We start from the raw sequence: 18,396 nt of genomic DNA, 5'->3' as shown, positions 1-18,396 counted from the left end.
TAATACTCTATTGTTTTGACAACACAAGCTCATCCATTTGGGTCTTTTTATTCCACTTGCTATTTATTAATTGTTGCATGCTGTTACATGCTTTCCAGTAGCCTAATTTCCTTTTCTGTATAAGGTCTCCAGTAGAATGCATGCTACTGCAGATGCAGTGAAAGGGATGGACTCCATTTCCTGAGCCCATTTCCCTTGCTGTTTATCCTGTGGTCCTTTTGGATTATTGTTTTTAAGTGCCCTGACATCCCTTTGGTCTACACACCTGTCTGTCAACCTAACATATTGTTGGCCCATGTCTTTATAAATTTACTAAAAGATATGAAAGAACAAATTGTTAGATAATGATTATGGCGACTGGGTGTAATACATAGGAATAATACAAAGGCGATCACAAGGACGTTAAGATGCCTGCCAAGCCTTATACACATTTAAGTAGACCATCCTACAAGCTCTTGCGTCTGTTGTCAAGCATTTATACCTATTTTTAGAGTGGACTTTACTTTTACGAAGTGAGAGATTTGTCAGAATTTGTTTGCTCTAACACCCCTTTATCTGAGTACACTTCTTCCTGGAGTAAATGGTGTTACTCCATGATCATCATATTCTTTTATAGTCTTATTTCTTCTTTCCCCACACCCCACAGCAAGTTATCTTTAACTGAAGATTTCTGTCAGTCGGTGCACAATAAAGGACTAGTGATTGCACTGCTGTCTCCCTTCAGCCAGTCTTCCAGATTTTTCTCTCTTGTGAACTTTTGTTGGACTTTGTATGTCTTTAAGCTTACAATCAAGAAAGATGGGAATATGAAATCCCAGTGTAATTCAGTGGGCAACGGTAAAGATAAGAAATTTGGAACCTGCGGATTCTCTATCTTGGATGGGTCCGGAGCCGCTGTGCAGGCACCGGCTTCTGAGGGTGTATTCAGGCCTACTGACTTGAAGAATGGAGTCTGTTTAATATTCTTCTTCCAGGCCTAAAATTCGAACCATGCCTAGAAAACTGATGCCCAGACTGCATGGTCAGGCCTCTATGCCTAAAAAACAATTGATAAGAATAGTTGAAGACCTTATTACTTTAATCAAGGGAAGCCAGCCTTCCCCCTCTGAGACCTAGGACTGAGTTTGCTTATGATGCTTCTGACCAGGATTCTGAATTTTCTGTTTCCTCTGATGACCAGGATTTACCTTTATCTACCTATGAGGATTCTGATGCTGAGGACTCTATTCCTTCTGCTTCTCCCCCAGAGGATTTCTCTTTTGGTGAAACCTTGCATACTCTCAGGGAGCATTTTCATTAGGAATGTCACGATTTCTCTGATTCTAAAAAGAGGCTTAGGGATTTCTTACTACTGCACCAGCACCGGCCTTTAGCCATACCTCCTGTACTAAACTTTGTTGATGCCTTTTCGGAATCTAGCTTGGCCCCTGACTCTTTACCTCCTGCTCCCAGAAAACCTGACAGATATTACAGGATGTTCGTGTTTCACTGTTGCAGTCATTACATTTGGGTAATCTGCTGGCAGGTTGCCCTCAGTCGGCCTGATTAACAAAGTCTTGGGTCCTGCATCGGTTGCTGTCCCTTCTTCCATGACGTCAGGTCGTCAGGGGTATAAAATTTGCAGCCGACACCATTACATTGGTCTTTTCTTGCCGCATGGTGCCAGAAGCAGTTCGCAAGTGCCGGTCGGCCGACTCCTGAAATTTTCGTTTTCGAGTTTCAGAACCAAAGTCTTCAACTAAAAAGCCAAGTACCCTGTTGGGGAAACTTTTTCTTGCTCCTTACCGATGTCAGTAAAAGTTAATAATTGCATTACTTCTGGGAAGCAAATACCTCATAAGGATTTTCATTTGTACTGTATTCCTTGCCTAGGCCCTGACCACAACGTACCTTGCTGTCGGTTTTGTGCTAAATTTAATCAGTGCGCTATTAAACGTCTGTATATTTTTGCTTCTAAATATTTTGGCTCACGCTTTAATTATCCAGAAATGTCATCTGTTAGCAATCCGACTACCAGAATGCCTAAAAAGCGCAAAGAAAAAGACGGAGACAGGCCGTTGAGGTCCAAAACTGATGACACTTCTAAGCCAGTTCGCCAGTACTCAGTGAGGCGCTTTCACAGCCCCTGATACCCGCTGCTGTTTCGCAGGCCTCTACTGAGACCCATTCGGAGTCCAGTATGCCGCGACTTGCTTTAATTGTGGAACCTGTGGATGTCTCTACCTTAGATGGGTCAGGAGCCGCTGTGTAGGCACTGGCTTCTGAAGGTGTTTTCAGGCCTACAGATTTGTATATTAGACGGACGCCATCTTCAAACCTAAGGCCAAAATCTAAATTTATGTCTAAAAAACCGATGCCTGGATCACATGTGCAGGCCCCTAAGCCTAAAAAACAAATTATCAAAATGGCTGAAGATTTAATTACTCTGATCAGGGGTAGCCCCCCCCCCTTATAAGAGGCCAGTTAAGATTGTGAATCTTCTGAACAGGATTCTGTTTCTTCTGACTCTTCTAATGAACAGGATTTGTCTATACCTACTTATGAGGACTCAGATGCAGAATATTCCATTCCTTCTGCTTCTCCCCCTGAGGATTTTTCTTTTGGGGAAACTTTACATACCTTACGGGAACATTTCCACTGGGAAAGTCAAGATTTCTCTGAATCTAAAAAGAGACTTGGGGATTTTTTTCTTCTTCCTCAGCATAGGCCTTTGGCTATAAACCCCCTGTTCTAGACATTGTTGATGATGTTTTTCAGAATCTAGTATGGCTCCTGATTCTATGCCTCCGGCTCCTTGTAAGCCAGACAAATACTACAGGGTTCCTTTTCAAAAATCCTATTGCAGATCCTGAAACCATTTCTCAGGGTCCGAAGGGCATTAAGGCCTCTACTGCTAAAAATCCTACCCCTTCTGATAGAGATTCCAGGGCGCTGGATAGATGGGGTAAGAAGGTTTATACTTCTGCAACTTTGGCAATCAGGACTTTAAACCGTCAGTTTCATATGCTTAAATATCAGCAGCATATCATGGGACTGCTTAAACAGAAAATGATAATTTCTGACTGTGTGGAAAATAAAGATTTACAGGATTTATTGCATTCAGCTGAACAAGTTGGAAAACATACTTTGCAATGTGGTTTTGATTCTTTGGAGGCCTCTTGCATGGCTGTTGCAACTGGGTCTATGCTAAGAAGGTATGCTTGGCTCAAAGAGCAAACTCTGCCTGATTATGTTAAAGCGAAATTGTTGGATGCTCCAATACAACAGGACAGTCTCTTTGGTAATAAGGCTGAAGAAGTTTTAAAAAAATGGAAGATAAAGCTAAATCTATGCAAACTGTGAAAGACTTCTTACAAGTGCAACCTCCAAGATTTAGTAGGCACAGGCCTACTAAGAACTGGTCCTTTCCAGTTCCTTCGAGAGCCACTCAAGTCAAACCCAGACATTCCAAAGGTTCCAGGTTTCAGTCACAAGGGACTTTTAGAACAAAACAACGGGGTGCCTCCTCCTCCTCCTCCACCAAATCTGGAAACAAGAAGGCACCTCCGTATGGTAAGCAGTCTCAATGACTTCCCTCTACTCTTACCAAGCACTTACCTTTTAGCCGCCCCTTTGGGGGGAAAACTGGTACTTCATGCAAGAAACTGGCAAATTATAACCCAGGACAAATGGGTTTTAAATGTAGTATCCCAGGGATACAGATTTAATTTCCACATGTTGCCAATCCCAAACGGATGGCCAGACCTGCCCCCAAATCAGTGGGCAGAGGCCCAGAAACAAGTACTCTCTCTCATGAACTTGGGAGCTATTCAACTAGTCCCAGAAGAGGAAAAGGGACTAGGTTTCTACTCGAGACTTTTCCGGGTACCCAGAAAAGACAAATCATGGCGTCCAATTGTGGACTTATCTACTCTAAACCCATTTCTGGACATTCCAAAATTCAAGATGCTGACTCTTCAGCAGTTACTTCCTATGCTAGGCAAAGATGCCTGGTTGGTAACTGTAGACTTGAGGCTTACCTGCATATCCCAATCAGGGAATCTTGCAGAAGATACCTCCGCTTCAAAGCAGGCTATTTGCATTACCAGTTCTCTGCACTGCCCTTTGGCTTATCTACTGTGCCAAGGGTCTTCAAAAAGTGCCTGGCTCCAGTAATTGCATTTTGCAGGCAAAGAAATATTCAAATATATCCATACCTGGATGATTGTCCAATTCAGGCAGAAAACGGACATTCTTCAAAAACATCTGGCGTTTGCAAAAAAGGTTCCAACTTGTCTACGGTACACCATAAACAAAAAGAAATCACAACTGGTACCCTCTCAAAAAATTACATTCCTGGGTGCAAACTTGAATACAACTGCCGAGATGGCTTACCTGACGCCAGAAAAGCAAATTCATTTGGTAACTTGCTTCAAACACGTGGCCACAAAAACCCTGCCATCTGCAAAACAAATTCTGCAAGCCTTGGGCTTCATGGCCTTCTGCATTCTTCTAATTCAATATGCAAGACTGCATATGAGGAAACTTCAGTGGTACTTAGAATTTATGGAGTCAGCATTGTTACAGCCTGGAAACAATGATTCTTATCATATCTTGCCTGCAACTAGAGTTCCTATGGTGGGCAGAAGCCTGCCACCAAAACAAGGGACTACCATTCACTCCACCCCCTGCTGCCCAAACCCCAACTACAGACGCATCAGACTATGCTTGGGGGGGGGGTTCATTTGGCAGGGAAGTGCATTCAGGGCAAATGGAGCCCCAATCAAATGCACCTTCATACCAATCAAAAAGAGATGCTAGCTGTACAGAATGCACTGACAGCCGTCAAGGACCACTTTCATCCAGGACAATTAATGATCAAGACAGGCAACACAGTTATGTGGCACATAAACAAATGGGGGGTACACACTCCTACCCCCCTTTGCAGACTAGCCATGGCATTGTGGAACACGGCCTTGACCTATCAAGTACAACTACAAGCTCAGTTCCTGCCAGGAAAGCTGAATACTCTGGCAGACGAACTAAGCAGAAATCTCATGGACCCACACGAATGGAAACTGGAACCACGGATTTTCAACATGTTGATACGCAAATGGGGGAGTCCAGACATAGATCTTTTTGCCTTACCCCAGAACTATCAGTTGGACAAATTCTGCACAAGGACTCATCACAAAAAAATCTTGGAAAGTGGATGCTCTATCAGTCTATGCTTTTCCACCTCTGCCTCTGCTCTCCAAAGTTCTACTAAAAGTCACACAGGACAAACCAAAAATGATTTTGATTGCTCCAGACTGGCCTCGCCAAAACTGGTACCCACTCCTGCGCAATGTGTCACACCTTCCAATGTGGCACCTGCCTCAGACACCTTACTTATCGTCTCAGCAGAACAACCAAATTCTGCACACTCTGCTCCAAACTTTGAATCTTGCAGCATGGCTAATCACCTAAATTCATCCTTAGCATCCCTTAGCAAACCTGTGATGGATGTCATTTTGGAGGCAAGAAGGCCTAGTACTAGAAAATGTTATGCTGACAAATGGAAAAGATTCTGTGACTGGAGTCAATCACAAGGGATAAGCACAACAGTGCCCAATATTCCTCAGATTTTACAATACTTAACTGAGATGCTTCACAAGGGCGTGTCCATTTTCTTCCATAAAAATCCATGCCTCAGCCATTTCAGCTCATTACAACACTGAACCCTCCCCTCTTCTGTCATCCTCTGCTAAAGCAGTATCTCAGTGGGGCAAAAAACTTAAGGCCACCCAGGAGAGCTCCAAACCCTGCCTGGGACCTCAATTTTGTATTGGAAAAACTCACTCTCCCTCCTTTCGAGCCAGCTGCTACTGCAGACTAAAAAAATTCTCTCTTTGAAAACAGCTTTCCTTTTAGCAGTCACTTCAGCTAGAAGGATTTCCGAATTAGAGGCTCTTAAGGCAGTGGAGCTTTACATTATTTTTCATGCGGACAGGGTGTCCTTCATGCCAAAGGTGGTATCCAGTGTGGCTCTTAATTAGACGATTCATTTGCCAACTTTCTTTCCCAATGCACAGAACAAGGGGGAGCGGATTCTGCATTCATTGGATGTACACAGACAACTTAGATATTACTTAAACAGGACAAAATCTCTTAAGAAAATCTGAACTACTAGTGGCATTTGCTGCTGGGGTAGAGGGAAAGGCTATTTCAAAGCAGTCTATTTCCAAATGGATAAACCATTGTATTTGTTTCTGCTACATGCACCATGGTAAAACTGTCCTCCAGGGGATCAGATCTCATTTCACCAGGGCTGCATCTACTTCTACAGCCTTTCTCAGAGGTGTTCCTACCAGAGACATTCTAGAAGCTGCTACCTGGAGCTCAGTTCATACGTTCACCAAACATTGCCATTTAACTTTCTTCTCTAAATCCAGAGCTGGCTTTGCCACTGCTGTACTGCAGGGCCTTATAGCTGGTCCTAATGCTGTATAAATCCATCTTCCCAATCATAGCTTTGGGATTCTACCCAAATGTAATGACTGCAACAGTGAAATACGAAGAACATAGTACAGTTGTGTACACTTACCATAAATGTAGATGTTAGAGTGTATTCACTGTTGCAATCCTGGCTTTCCTCCCTCCAACCCCCTGTTTTTCTCTTACTATACCTCTACTTTCCTTTTTGGAGTGTTTGCTTTTGTTTGGATGTATATTTTTGTGTTTTTAATTACTTAAATATTTGGCTCCCCATTTGGGGGGCACCTAACATCTGGGGCAAGAAAAACTGATGTAATGGCGTCTGTTGCATGTTTTATACCCCTGACGACCTGACGTCCTAGAAGAAGGGACAGCAACCAATGCAGGATCCAAGACTTTGTTAATCAGGCCGACTGAGGGCAACCTGCCAGCAGATTACCCAAATGTAATGACTGCAACAGTGAATGCACTTGAACATCTACGTTTATGGTAAGTGTACACAAACTGTACTGTTCCTGACTCTCTCAAGTTCCTTTTTAAAAATCCTACTGCTGACCCTGAGACCATTTCACAGGAACCCAAGGGTATTAAAGCTACTACTGCCAAGAATCCTACCCACTCTGATAGAGACTCCAGGGCGCTGGATAGTTTGGGTAAGAAGGTGTACACTTCTGCAAATTTGGCCATTAGGGCTTTAAACTGCAGATGTTTTTCATGTTTCACTGTTGCAGTCATTACATTTGGGTTAGCTGCTTGCAGTAGCCCTCAATTGGCCTGATTAACAAAGTCTTGGGTCCTGCGTCAGTTGCTGTCCCTTTTTCCATGACGTCAGGTCGTCACGGGTATAAAACATGCAGCTGATGCCATTACATCAGTCTTTCTTGCCGTGTGGTGCCCAAAGCAGAATCAGTTCGCAAGTGCCAGTCGGCCAACTCCTTAAATTTTCGTTTTCGAGTTTCAGAACCAGTCTTCGACTAAAAGCTAAGTACCCCGTTGGGGAAACTTTTTCTTGCTCTAAACAGATGTCAGTAAAAGTAATTGCATTACTTGTGGAAAGCAAATACCTCATAAAGATTTTCATTCATACTGTATTCCTTGCCTAGGCCCTGACCACGACGTACCTCGCTGTTGGTTTTGTGCCTTATTTAAACTACGAACTATCTGTCTTCTGTATATTTTCGCTTCTAAATATTTTGGTGCTGTGTTCAGTTATCCTGATATGTCTTCGGTAAGCCATCCGACTACCGACATTCTGAAAAAATGCAAAGCTAGAGAGAGACAGGCTGCCTATGTCCAAAGCTGCCGACCGCGGTTCTCATAAGCCATTCGCCAGTTTGCCGGTACTCAGTGAGGCGCTTTCGCAGTCCCTGATACCCGCTACGCTACTTCAGATTCGCAGGCCTCTACGGAGACCCATTTGGAGTCCAGTATGCCACAAGATGCTTCAACTGTGGAACCCGCGGATGTCTCTATCTTGAATGGGTCCGGAGCCGCTGTGCAGGCACCGGCTTCTGAGGGTATTCAGGCCTACTGACTTGCATATTAAACCGACGCCATCTTCTTCTTCAAGGCCTAAATCTTGAACCATGCCTAGAAAACTGACACCCAGACCGTCATGGTCAGGCCTCTATGCTAAAAATCAAATGATAAGAATGGCTGAAGACCTTATTACTTTAATCAGCTTTCCCCCTCTGAGACCTAGGACTGAGTTTGCTTATGATACTTCTGACCAGGATTCTGTATTTTCTGTTTCCTCTGATTACCAGGATTTACCCTTATTCTACCTATGAGGATTCTGATGCTGAGGTCTCCATTACCTCTACTCCCTTACCCACCCCCCCCCCCGCACACACACACACACACCACCACCCCCCCCAGAGGATTTCTCTTTTGGTGAAACCTTACATACTCTCAGGGAGCATTTTGGTTGGGAAAGTCAGAATTTCTCTGATTCTAAAAAGAGGCTTAGGGATTTCTTACTCCTGCCCCAGCACAGGCCTTTAGCCAATACCTCCTGTACTAGACATTGTTGATGATGCCTTTTCGGAATTTAGCTTGGCCCTGACTCTCTACCTTCTGCTCCCAGAAAACCTGATACATATTACAGGGTCCCTGACTCTCAAGTTCCTTTTTAAATATCCTACTTCGGATCCTGAGACCATTTCACAGGGACCCAAGGGCATTAAAGCTACTACTGCCAAAAATCCTACCCCTCTGATAGAGACTCCAGGGCACTGGATAGATGGGGTAAGAAGGTATACACTGGCCATTAAGGCCTTAAACTGACAGTTTCATATGTTTTAGTATCAGCAGCATATTATTGGATTGCTTAAATAGAAAATGATGTTGATTCCTGATTGTGCTCAAAATAAGGAATCTGAAGTAGTTAACTTCATTCTTTCTGCACATATGGGTATTCGGATCAGATTCGGATCCGAGCCGGCAAAAACTTTTCAGGCATCAGCTCCAAGCTTCTCCCTTACCCATATTACATCACTTCCTCCTATCTGGCCCCAGATCTCATTTGCCGCTCTGAGTCAGCATCGTGGTCTCTGAGCTCTAAGCAAGGTTATAAGGTTTTCTGGTCTTATTAGTGTAGTTGGGTGTGAATACCTTTCCCTTTTTTCCTCCCTTCTTCGCGCTTGTAGTCTGGTTTCCTGCCTAGGCCCAATCCCGTGTGTGCCATTGGGGCTTTTACTGTTCTCCTCTATGGCTGAACAGCCTAAGGTTCTTAAGAAATGCACTCAAAAGCTCTCACCAGCCAATGGCCACACTCTGTGTGTTTTATGTTTAGGGGTCGCCCATCTGTCTGCATTCTGCGACATTTGTTCAGGCTTTAACCCTAGGGCACTGAAGGATCGTCGGGCTAAGCTTGTGGCTAAAGGTCTGCTACCAGCTTCTGCCCTGGAGTCCGCCTCAGTTTCCTCCCCAGCCAGTAACACTTTGCAGGCAGGGACTTAACCTCCCGCCAGGCCTGCTTCATCGGATTTGTCCCAGAGAGGTAGGGACAGAAGAGAGAAGCACCACCACAAAGAGAGGGACAGGCCCAGAAAAAGATCACCGGACAGGGAGTCTTTCTCCAGCCCCTCTTCAAAGGCACCGAGGTCTCGCTCTCCTCTGCTCCACTCTCCCCGTTTCTCGCTGGAGCCGAGGGAGCCATCGGACCCGAGGAACTCCCCTCAGATCCGGCCCAGACCCGAGTCGGTTGCTTCCTCCAGGTCAACTCAGAGTGTCTCCGAAATTGATATGGACAGGCTGAGGAAGTTCATCCACAACCAGATTCAGATGGGGGTCTTACCAGGGCCCTCTCCCATGGGAGAGAGGGTCCTTCTACAACTATGTTCCACCCTATTTCTCCTTCCCCGATTCGACCCGACGCTTTGGGGTTCTCGGGTCAGAGACCTTTCGGAGCTGTTGGGTCGGCGCCGATGGTTCTCGTTTCCTCGATACTGGCCATCACCTTGAGTTCCTCGGATCCGATCTCTGATCCAGGAGACTCTGAGCCTTAGTCGGGGAGTCGGACCCGAGGGTTGAGATCTTGCTCTTTCGGATCCCATCCTCAGTGCCCAGACTACCCTGCTGTCAGCTGCGATCCCTGCTTCAGATCAGAGGACAGCCTCATCCTTATGAGCTACGGAGTTGTGCTCTCCATCAGCATTCAGGGCAGTGGAAAGGGTTCTCTCCCAGGGGTTGAGGCCACAGCTCACCTACTCGGATCCTACCCAGACCCCTCTGATTTTGGATTCTGCTCCCATTACCCTGTTGCAGGGACAGCCCGTGCCAAAGCAACCTCAAGGTTTTCCCCTCCAGGAACCCCCGGAGGCTTACGAATCCTTTTCAGAGAGTCCCACTGGAGAGGAGCCTTGTAAGCGCAAGTGTAAGAGGAGGCACTTGGACTCCCCTGAGTCCATTACCACTGATATGGACTTGGATGAAGGAGAGGGTTCCCCCAGATCACCTACCAAGGACGTCTCATTCGGAGACGTTATGGAGATCCTCTGCCAAAGAGGAGGTTGGTCAGCCCCCAAACCCTTTGCGGATGAGTCCATATTCCTGGAGGCCTTTGGCGCAGGCCCATGTACTTCCTGGGTCTCCCCACCAGCTGACCCTTTGGTGGACCTCATCACCACTAGGGCATGGAAGGATCCTGACACCGTAGAGCCTATACCCAAAAGGCCAGACAGAATTCTTTCCCCGCTGTCAGACAGGCAAGCATGGTCCAAGGGATCCCCGGTAGATACTTTGATGGTTGCAGCAGCCACAAAGAAGGAACTGGCACAGGAGAGTTCCTCAGTTCATCCACCAGACAAGGAGTCCAGGTTGATGGATCATTTCGGGAAGCGCATGTACTAGTCAGCGACATTTTCTATCCGTGCGCTGAATTACTTGGCACATGTCATCCAACTGCAGCGAGACATATCTGAACTAACTGAGTCGCCCCCTGAGTCTGTGTCGCATCAGGACAAGCAGTCCCTTTACTGCGAAGATGACTGCACTGAAATCAGTGACTATTACCTCTATGCGTCTCCTCTCTCATGCTACGGAGGGCGCCGCTAGAGCTGCTGGTACAGGCGTTGCCTTGAGGCGACACGCCTGGATCAGGCTGTGTCAATTTGCGGACCCCTTTAAGCTGTCTTTCATCAATGCCCCTTTCGATGGGTCATCCCTCTTTGGGAAGACTGTACGTGACACACTAAACCAGAGTGAGAAGGACGGAAAGACTTTGTCAGCCGTCAGAATCCACTTCTCTAACCCCCAGAGGTCCTAGTCCAGGAACCAAAAGGGACAAAAGAAGATGTGGTTCCGAAAATCAGTCTTTTCGTGACACTCTGGAATATTCGTCCCCAGAGGCAGAGGGGGACAAGATCAACACCATCCCAGAGGCAGAGGGGGTACCAGAAACTTTGGGTCTAGGAAACTTTTTTCCGACAGACCCGCACAGCAACCCTGAGGGGTTGCCCGGCTGCTCTACTCTGGAGGCAGTTGGGGGAAGATTTTCCTTGCATCCAGTGGCATGGGAGTCGATTACTGCAGACCGCTGGGTGTTAAACATCATATCCAAAGGATATTCTATCCCCCTCATTTCATGTCCCATAACTCTAGCATGCCTTCCAGATGTTCCACCCTCTCACAGGGAGGCTGCAGCATTAGAGGTTTCGAAGCTGCTACAAAAACGAGCCATCGAGCCGGTCCCCCCAGATCAGTCCAGATCAGGCATCTACTCCAGGTTCTTTTTAGTGCCAAAGAAGATGGGGGACTTCAGGCCCATTCTGGACCTGTCTATCCTCAACCTGTCGGTAGAGAAACAAAAGTTCCGGATGGTCACTCTACAGTCCATTCTACCATTTCTGAGAGAATCCGACTGGATGTGCTCGTTAGACCTCCAGGACGCTTACTATCACATAAAGGTCCACAGGAACTCCAGGAGGTTTCTACACTTCCGGCTAGGGGCCAGCCACTTTCAATTCAGAGCCCCAGCCTTCGGTCTCACCACAGCTCCCAGGGTGTTCACCAAGGTTATGGCGGTCGTAGCGGCTCACCTGAGACTTCAGGGCATTCAGGTATTCCCCTATCTAGACGACTAGCTCTTCGCTGCATCCACCAAACGTCTCTTGTGTCAGGCCCTACACTACTTCCTCAGTCTGGCTCACAAGTTAGGCATCACGATCAACCTCATCAAGTCCCACCTGACTCCAGTTCAGATCATAGACCTCATCGGGGCACGGTTGGATTCGATTCAATCAAAGATTTTTCTCACCCCGGAAAGGATAGAACATCTCAGACTCCATGTATCAGCGATCTTGGATCACTTTGTAGTCACAGCAGCTGATGTTCTCAGGGCTCTGGGTTCGATGGCAGCCTCAGTCTCTATCCTGCAAGTCCTTCAGTGGAATCTAGCAGTTCAATGGTCCTGGCTAGACCTACTGATGAGTTTCCACATCCAAATTAACTGGACATGCAGATCATCACTGCAGTGGTGGCTTCAATCAGCGGACATCTTTGCGGGGTGCAGCTTTCTTGCCCCTCTGGCTCAGGCCACTGACGCTGCCCAGCTCGGGTGGGGGGCACTTCCTGGGAAGAACGGTCCAAGGCACGTGGTCCCTTCCAGAGACCAAGGTGCACATCAATGTCCTGGAGATGAGGGCAGTGCTTTTAGCGTTGAGAGCCTTCCACCCTGTCCTACCTCTGGGAATGGTAGCCATTCAGTCAGACATGTCTGTTGTCTGGTATATAAACAAGGAGGGACCCGATCCTACCCCCTTTGTCACGAGGCCATGAGGGTTTGGGAGTGGGCCATATCTACCAGACATTTTGTCATAGCAATGCATATCCCAGGACGCTCCAACATTCTATCGGACAGTCTCGGCAGGGCAATCCTTCTGCCTTACGAGTGGTCTCTGAAACAATCAGTGGCGGAGAAAATCTTCCTGGTTTGGGGTCAACCTTGCTGCGATCTCTTCGCTTCTCCTTCCAACACGAAGTGCAGTAACTTCTTCGCTCTGATTCCCCCTCCAGGAGATGTCCCGAGGGACGCTCTAGTCCATGCTTGGCCTCCCGGGCTACTGTATGCTTATCCCCCATTGCCTCTTATTCCGAAGTTCCTTCAAGAGAGCTTGCTGGCTGCAGTGCAAAGTCATTTTCATAGCTCCCTTCTGGCCTCGCCAAGTGTGGTTTCCCTTCCTATGGTCTCACTTGTTGGCTCCTCCATGGACTCTAGATCCCTGTCTGGATCTAATTTCTCACCCATCGGGCATGCCTCTGCCAACCCTGGACAGTCTCAAGCTGACAGTGTGGCTGCTGCAGTTCCCATGATCATCAGGACTCCTGGACTTTCGTCCCCTGTTAAGAACATTCTGGTAGCTTCCCTTAAAGCATCCACTAGGAAACTCTACAATAGCAAATGGAGACATTTTTGTGTTTGGGAATCTCAACGCAATCAGAACCCGTTTACAGCCCCCGTTCTGGTCATACTGGATTTTTTGGCCGATCTTTTTCTATCAGATGCAAGTGCTTCCACCATCAAAGTTCAACTGGCTGCCATCTGTAATTTTCATGTAGGTGAAAATAAGGTTGCTCTGGCTTCTGCCAAATTATGTAAAGCTTTCCTGAAGGGCACTTTTTTATTGCGACCACCAGTTAAAGAAACGGTGCCCCCCTGGGATGTGACTTCAGTCCTTCAAGCCTTGACTTCTCCCTTTTTCGAGCCAGCCGGTTCAGTTCAGATGAAGTTTTTGTCGTGGAAGACTGCATTCTTGGTTGCTATCACTTCAGCTAAAAGAGTTTTGGAGTTGCAGGCCATGTCCTCCTTGCCCCCCTATTTGGTTTTTCACAAGGATAGGGTTTTGCTGCGTATGAACCCTTCTTTTCTTCCCAAGGTGGCCTCAGCAGCCAATATTAATCAATCTATAAATTTGCCAGTCTTCTTCCCAAATTTCCAAAATAGAGGTGAACATAAGCTTCATTTATTGGCTGTCCATAGACTGCTTCATTTTTACCTCCATAGGACTAAACCCTTCCGGAAGTCGGACCAATTGTCTCTTTTTCAAAACCATTTTTGGGCAAAGCAGTTTCGAAAGTGTCCTTAGCAAGGTGGATCTCTTTGTATTGCACAAGTTTATAAGGACAAAGCTTTATCTCCTCCTGGTGTATTGAAGGCTCATTCCACTAGGGCAATGGCCACTTCTGCAGCTTTTTGGCCAAGAGTTCCGTTAGACGCTGTCTGTGCGGCAGCGACTTGGGCCACTTCGCACACATTCATCTCTCATTATAAATTGGATCTTATTTCCAGAGGGAGAGCATCTTTTGGCTCTGCTGTGCTCAGAAATATCCTTCCATAAGGGCCTCTCAGGAATACTAGTAGCTGGGGACTCTGTCCCATATGTGCAGAAAGAATGAAGTTAACTACTTCAGATAAAGAAGTTATGTCCTTAGTATAACGTTCCATCTGAGTAGTTAGACTTCATTCTTCTGCACCTTCCCTCCCTCCATCCCTCTCACTCTTCAGGTTTTTCCTGTTTAGGATTGTGGTCATGTTGCCATTTAGTGTCAGCAAACTCGATCTGGGGCTAGATAGGAGGAAGTGATGTAATATAGGTAAGGGAGGAGCTTGGAGCTGATGCTTGAAAAGTTTTTGCCGGCTCTGATCCGAATACCCATATGTGCAGAAGAATGAAGTCTAACTACTCAGATGGAATGTTATGGTAAGGACATAACTTCTTTTTTACAGGATGTTCTTCGTGTTTCAATGTTGCAGTCATTACATTTGGGTAATCCTGCTGGCAGGTTGCCCTCAGTCGGCCTGAATTCCAAAGTACTGGGTCCTGTGTCGGCTGCTGTCGCCCCTTCCCTGACGTCTGTTCATCGGGGGTATAAAAGATGCGGCAGACGCCATTTTCTTCAGTCTTTCCTTGCTGCGCGGTGCCAGAAGTACCGGTCGGCTGACTCCTGAGATTTTCGAGTTAGAGTTTCAGATTCAAAGTCTTCAATAAAGCTAAGTACCCCGTTGGGCAAACTTTTTTTCTTGCTCCAGACCAATGTCAGAAAAAGTTAATTGTATTTCTTGTGGAAAGCAAATACCTCATAAGGACTTTTATTCCTACTGTATTTCTTGCCTAGGCCCTGATCACAACGTTTCTGGTTGTCTGTTTTGTGCTAGATTTAACCAACTCACTATAAAGTGTCTGTATGATTTTGCTTTTTGGACGCTGGTTTAATTAACCAGAAATGTCGTCGGATAGCCATCTGACTACCGGAGCTCACAAAAAACACAAAGAAAGGGAGAGATAAACAGAGGCCCAGAACCGACGACAAAGCTCCTAAGCCAGTCGCCGGTTCTCAGTGAGGCGTTTTCGCAGCCCCTGACGCCCGTTGCTTCAGAGTCGCAGGCCACTACCGACTCCCACGTGGAGTCTGCCTTACCGCTGGAAGAAAGTATTGGAGCCTCGGATACTATTCCCTCAGTTGGGTCTGGAGCTGCTGAGCAGGCACCGGCTTCTGAGGGTGTATTCAGACCTAAACATCTTTACATTAAACTGACTTCAGCTACAAAGACTAAAGCACCTTCTAAAGCAAAGAAACAAAGTCAAGAGCCACGTGGTCAGTCCTCTATGCCCAAACAGATGCTCAAAATGGCCGAAGACTTGATTACCTTGATCAGGGTTTCCCATCCCCCTCATGATAAGAGGCCTAGCCAAGACACTGACTATGAATCTTCAGATCAGGTTTCCATTTCCTCTGATTCCTCTTCTGATCAGGAATATTCTCTTACCCACTATGAGGATTCTGATACTGAAGAAATCTATACCTTCAGCTTCTCCTCCAGAGGACTATTCTTTTGGGGAAGCCTTGCATACCTTGAGGTAGCATTTCCACTGGGAGAGCCAAGATTTTTCAGAATCTAAAAAGAGGCTCAGGGATTTCCTTTTACTACCTCAACACAGGCCACTAGCCATTCCACCTATGTTAGACATTGTAGATGATGTGTTTTTGGAGTCTAGTCTTACCCCTGACTACTTACCTCCAGCTCCTGTTAAGCCTGACAGATATTACAGGGTTCCTGACTCTCAAATTAATTTTTAAAAACCCTGCTGCAGACCCAGAAACTATTTCTCAGGGTCCCAAAGGAGTTAAGGCTTCCGCTGCAAAAATCACTGCCCCCTCTGACAGAGATTCTAGGGTACTGGATAGATGGGGAAAAAAAAGGTTTACACATCTGCTACCTTGGCTATAAGGGCCTTAAATTGTCAGTTTCATATGCTCAAATATCAGCAACATGTCATGGCATTGCTTAAACAGAAAATGTTAAACTCTGAATGTGCCGAAAACAAGGAAATGCAGGATTTATTGCATGCAGCTGAACAAGTTGGAAAGCATGCTTTGCAATGTAGTTTTGATTCTTTGGAGGCCTCCTGCAGGGCCGCAGTTATAGGTTCTGTTATTAGGAGGCATGCTTGGTTAAAGGAACAAAATCTGCCTAATCATGTCAAAGTTAAATTATTAGATGCACCTTTACAGCATGATACTTTGTTTGGTGTTAAGGCAGAAGAGGTGTTAAAGAAAATGGAGGACAAAGCTAAATCTATACAAACGGTCAAAGATTTTTTACAAGTGCAGCCACCTAGGATTTGCAGTCATTACAATTGGGTTATCCTGCTGGCAGGCTACCCGCAGTCGGCCCGAGTTCCAAAGTCTAGGTCCGGCATCGGATGCTGTCGCCTTCTTCCTGATGTCAGTGTGCCAGGGGTATAAAAGATGCAGCTGACACCATTTTCTCCAGTCTTTCTTGCCGCGTGGTGCCCGAAGCAAAAGCAGTTCGCAAGTGCCGGTCGGCCGACTCCTGAGATTTTCAAATTCGAATTTCAGATCAGAAGTCTTCATTAAAGCTAAGCACCCCATTGGGGAAACTTTTTTTCTTGCTCCAGACCGAGGTCAGGAAAAGTTAATAATTGTATTTCTTCTGGGAAGCAAATACCTCATAAGGATTTTCATTCTTACTGTATTCCTTGCCTAGGTCCTGACCACGACGTTGCTAGTTGTTGGTTTTGTGCTAGATTTAACCAATGCACTAAAGCGGTGGTACGATTTTGCATTTCATTACTTTGGCAGAAGATTCAATTATATAATGCCATCAGAACAGCCAACTACTGGAGTTTATAAAGAGCGCAAAGAAAAGGACAAGCATCCGAGGTCTAAAACAGATGAGACTTCTGCTAGGCCTGTCGTCGGTTCGCCGGTTCTCAATGAGGCGCTTTCGCAGCCCCTGACGCCCGCTACCTCAGAGCCACAGGCCGCTTCCGACTCTTACGTGGAGCCGAATAGGCCACTGGAAACTCAAGGTATTGGACACTCTGAAACTATTCCCTCAGATGGGTCCGGAGCCGCTGAGCAGGCATCGGCTTCTGAGGGTGTTTTCAGGCCTACACAGTTATATGCAAAACCAACTTCAGCTTCAAAGGCAAAGACTAAAGCAGCTCTAAAGACAAAGAAACGAGTACAGCATTCTCCTGGACAGGCCTCCATGCCTAAAAAACAGATGCTTAAAATGGCCGAAGACCTAATTACTTTGTTCAGGGGTTCCCCCCCCCCCCTCGATAAGAGGCCAAGGCAAGAGATAGAATATGAATCTTCAGATCAGGTTTCCATTTCCTCTGATTCCTCTTCTGAACAGGAATATTCTCTTCCTCCCTATGAGGTTTCTGATGCTGAAGAATCTATCCCTTCAGCCTCTCCTCCTGAGGATTATTCTTTTGGGGAGACCCTGCATACTATGAGGGAGCGTTTCCACTGGGAGAGCCAAGATTACTCAGAATCCAAGAAAAGGCTCAGAGACTTCCTTTTATTACTTTAGCACAGGCCCCTTGCTATTCCTCCTGTTTTAGACATTGTAGATGTATTTTCAGAGTCCGGTCTGTATCCTGACTCTTTACCACCAGGTCATGTTAAGCCAGACAGATACTACAGGGTTCCTGATTCACATAAATCTCTTTACAAAAACCCTGCTGCTGACCCAGAAACCATCTTTCAGGGTCCCAAAGGGGTCAAGGCTTCCACTGCAAAAAAGTCTATCCCTTCTGATAGGGATTCAAGGGCCCTGGACAGATGGGGAAAAAGATTTATACTTCTGCTACCTTGGCTGTAAGAGCTTTAAATTGTCAGTTTCATATTCTTAAATGTCAGCAATATTTTGTCACTGCTTAAACATAAAATGTTGACAAATTCAGAATACGCAGAAAACAAAGAAATACAGGATTTATTGCATGCAGCTGAACAAGTGGGAAAGCATACTTTGCAATGTGATTTTGATCTCTAGAGGCCTCCTGCATGGCCGCAGTTACATGTTCTGTCATTGGTAGGCATGCTTGGTTAAAAGAATAGAATCAGCCCGATCATGTTAAAGCAAAACTATTAGATGCTCTATTACAGCATGATACCTTGTTTGGT

The 18,396-nt window shown here is 46.1% G+C and overlaps 1 protein-coding gene across 1 annotated transcript in view; it reads left to right on the top strand.

Annotated features, from left to right (window-relative positions):
• Positions 1–18,396, top strand: part of CAD (carbamoyl-phosphate synthetase 2, aspartate transcarbamylase, and dihydroorotase) — a gene marked incomplete in the record, with an annotated part of 2,299,829 nt that overhangs the window by 907,529 nt on the left and 1,373,904 nt on the right.

The sequence above is a fragment of the Protopterus annectens genome, chromosome 6.part1 (genome assembly GCF_019279795.1).
Source record: "Protopterus annectens isolate FY-2018-M chromosome 6.part1, PAN1.0, whole genome shotgun sequence".
Lineage (NCBI taxonomy): Eukaryota > Metazoa > Chordata > Ceratodontiformes > Protopteridae > Protopterus > Protopterus annectens.
This window is presented reverse-complemented; position numbering and strand designations above follow the sequence as displayed.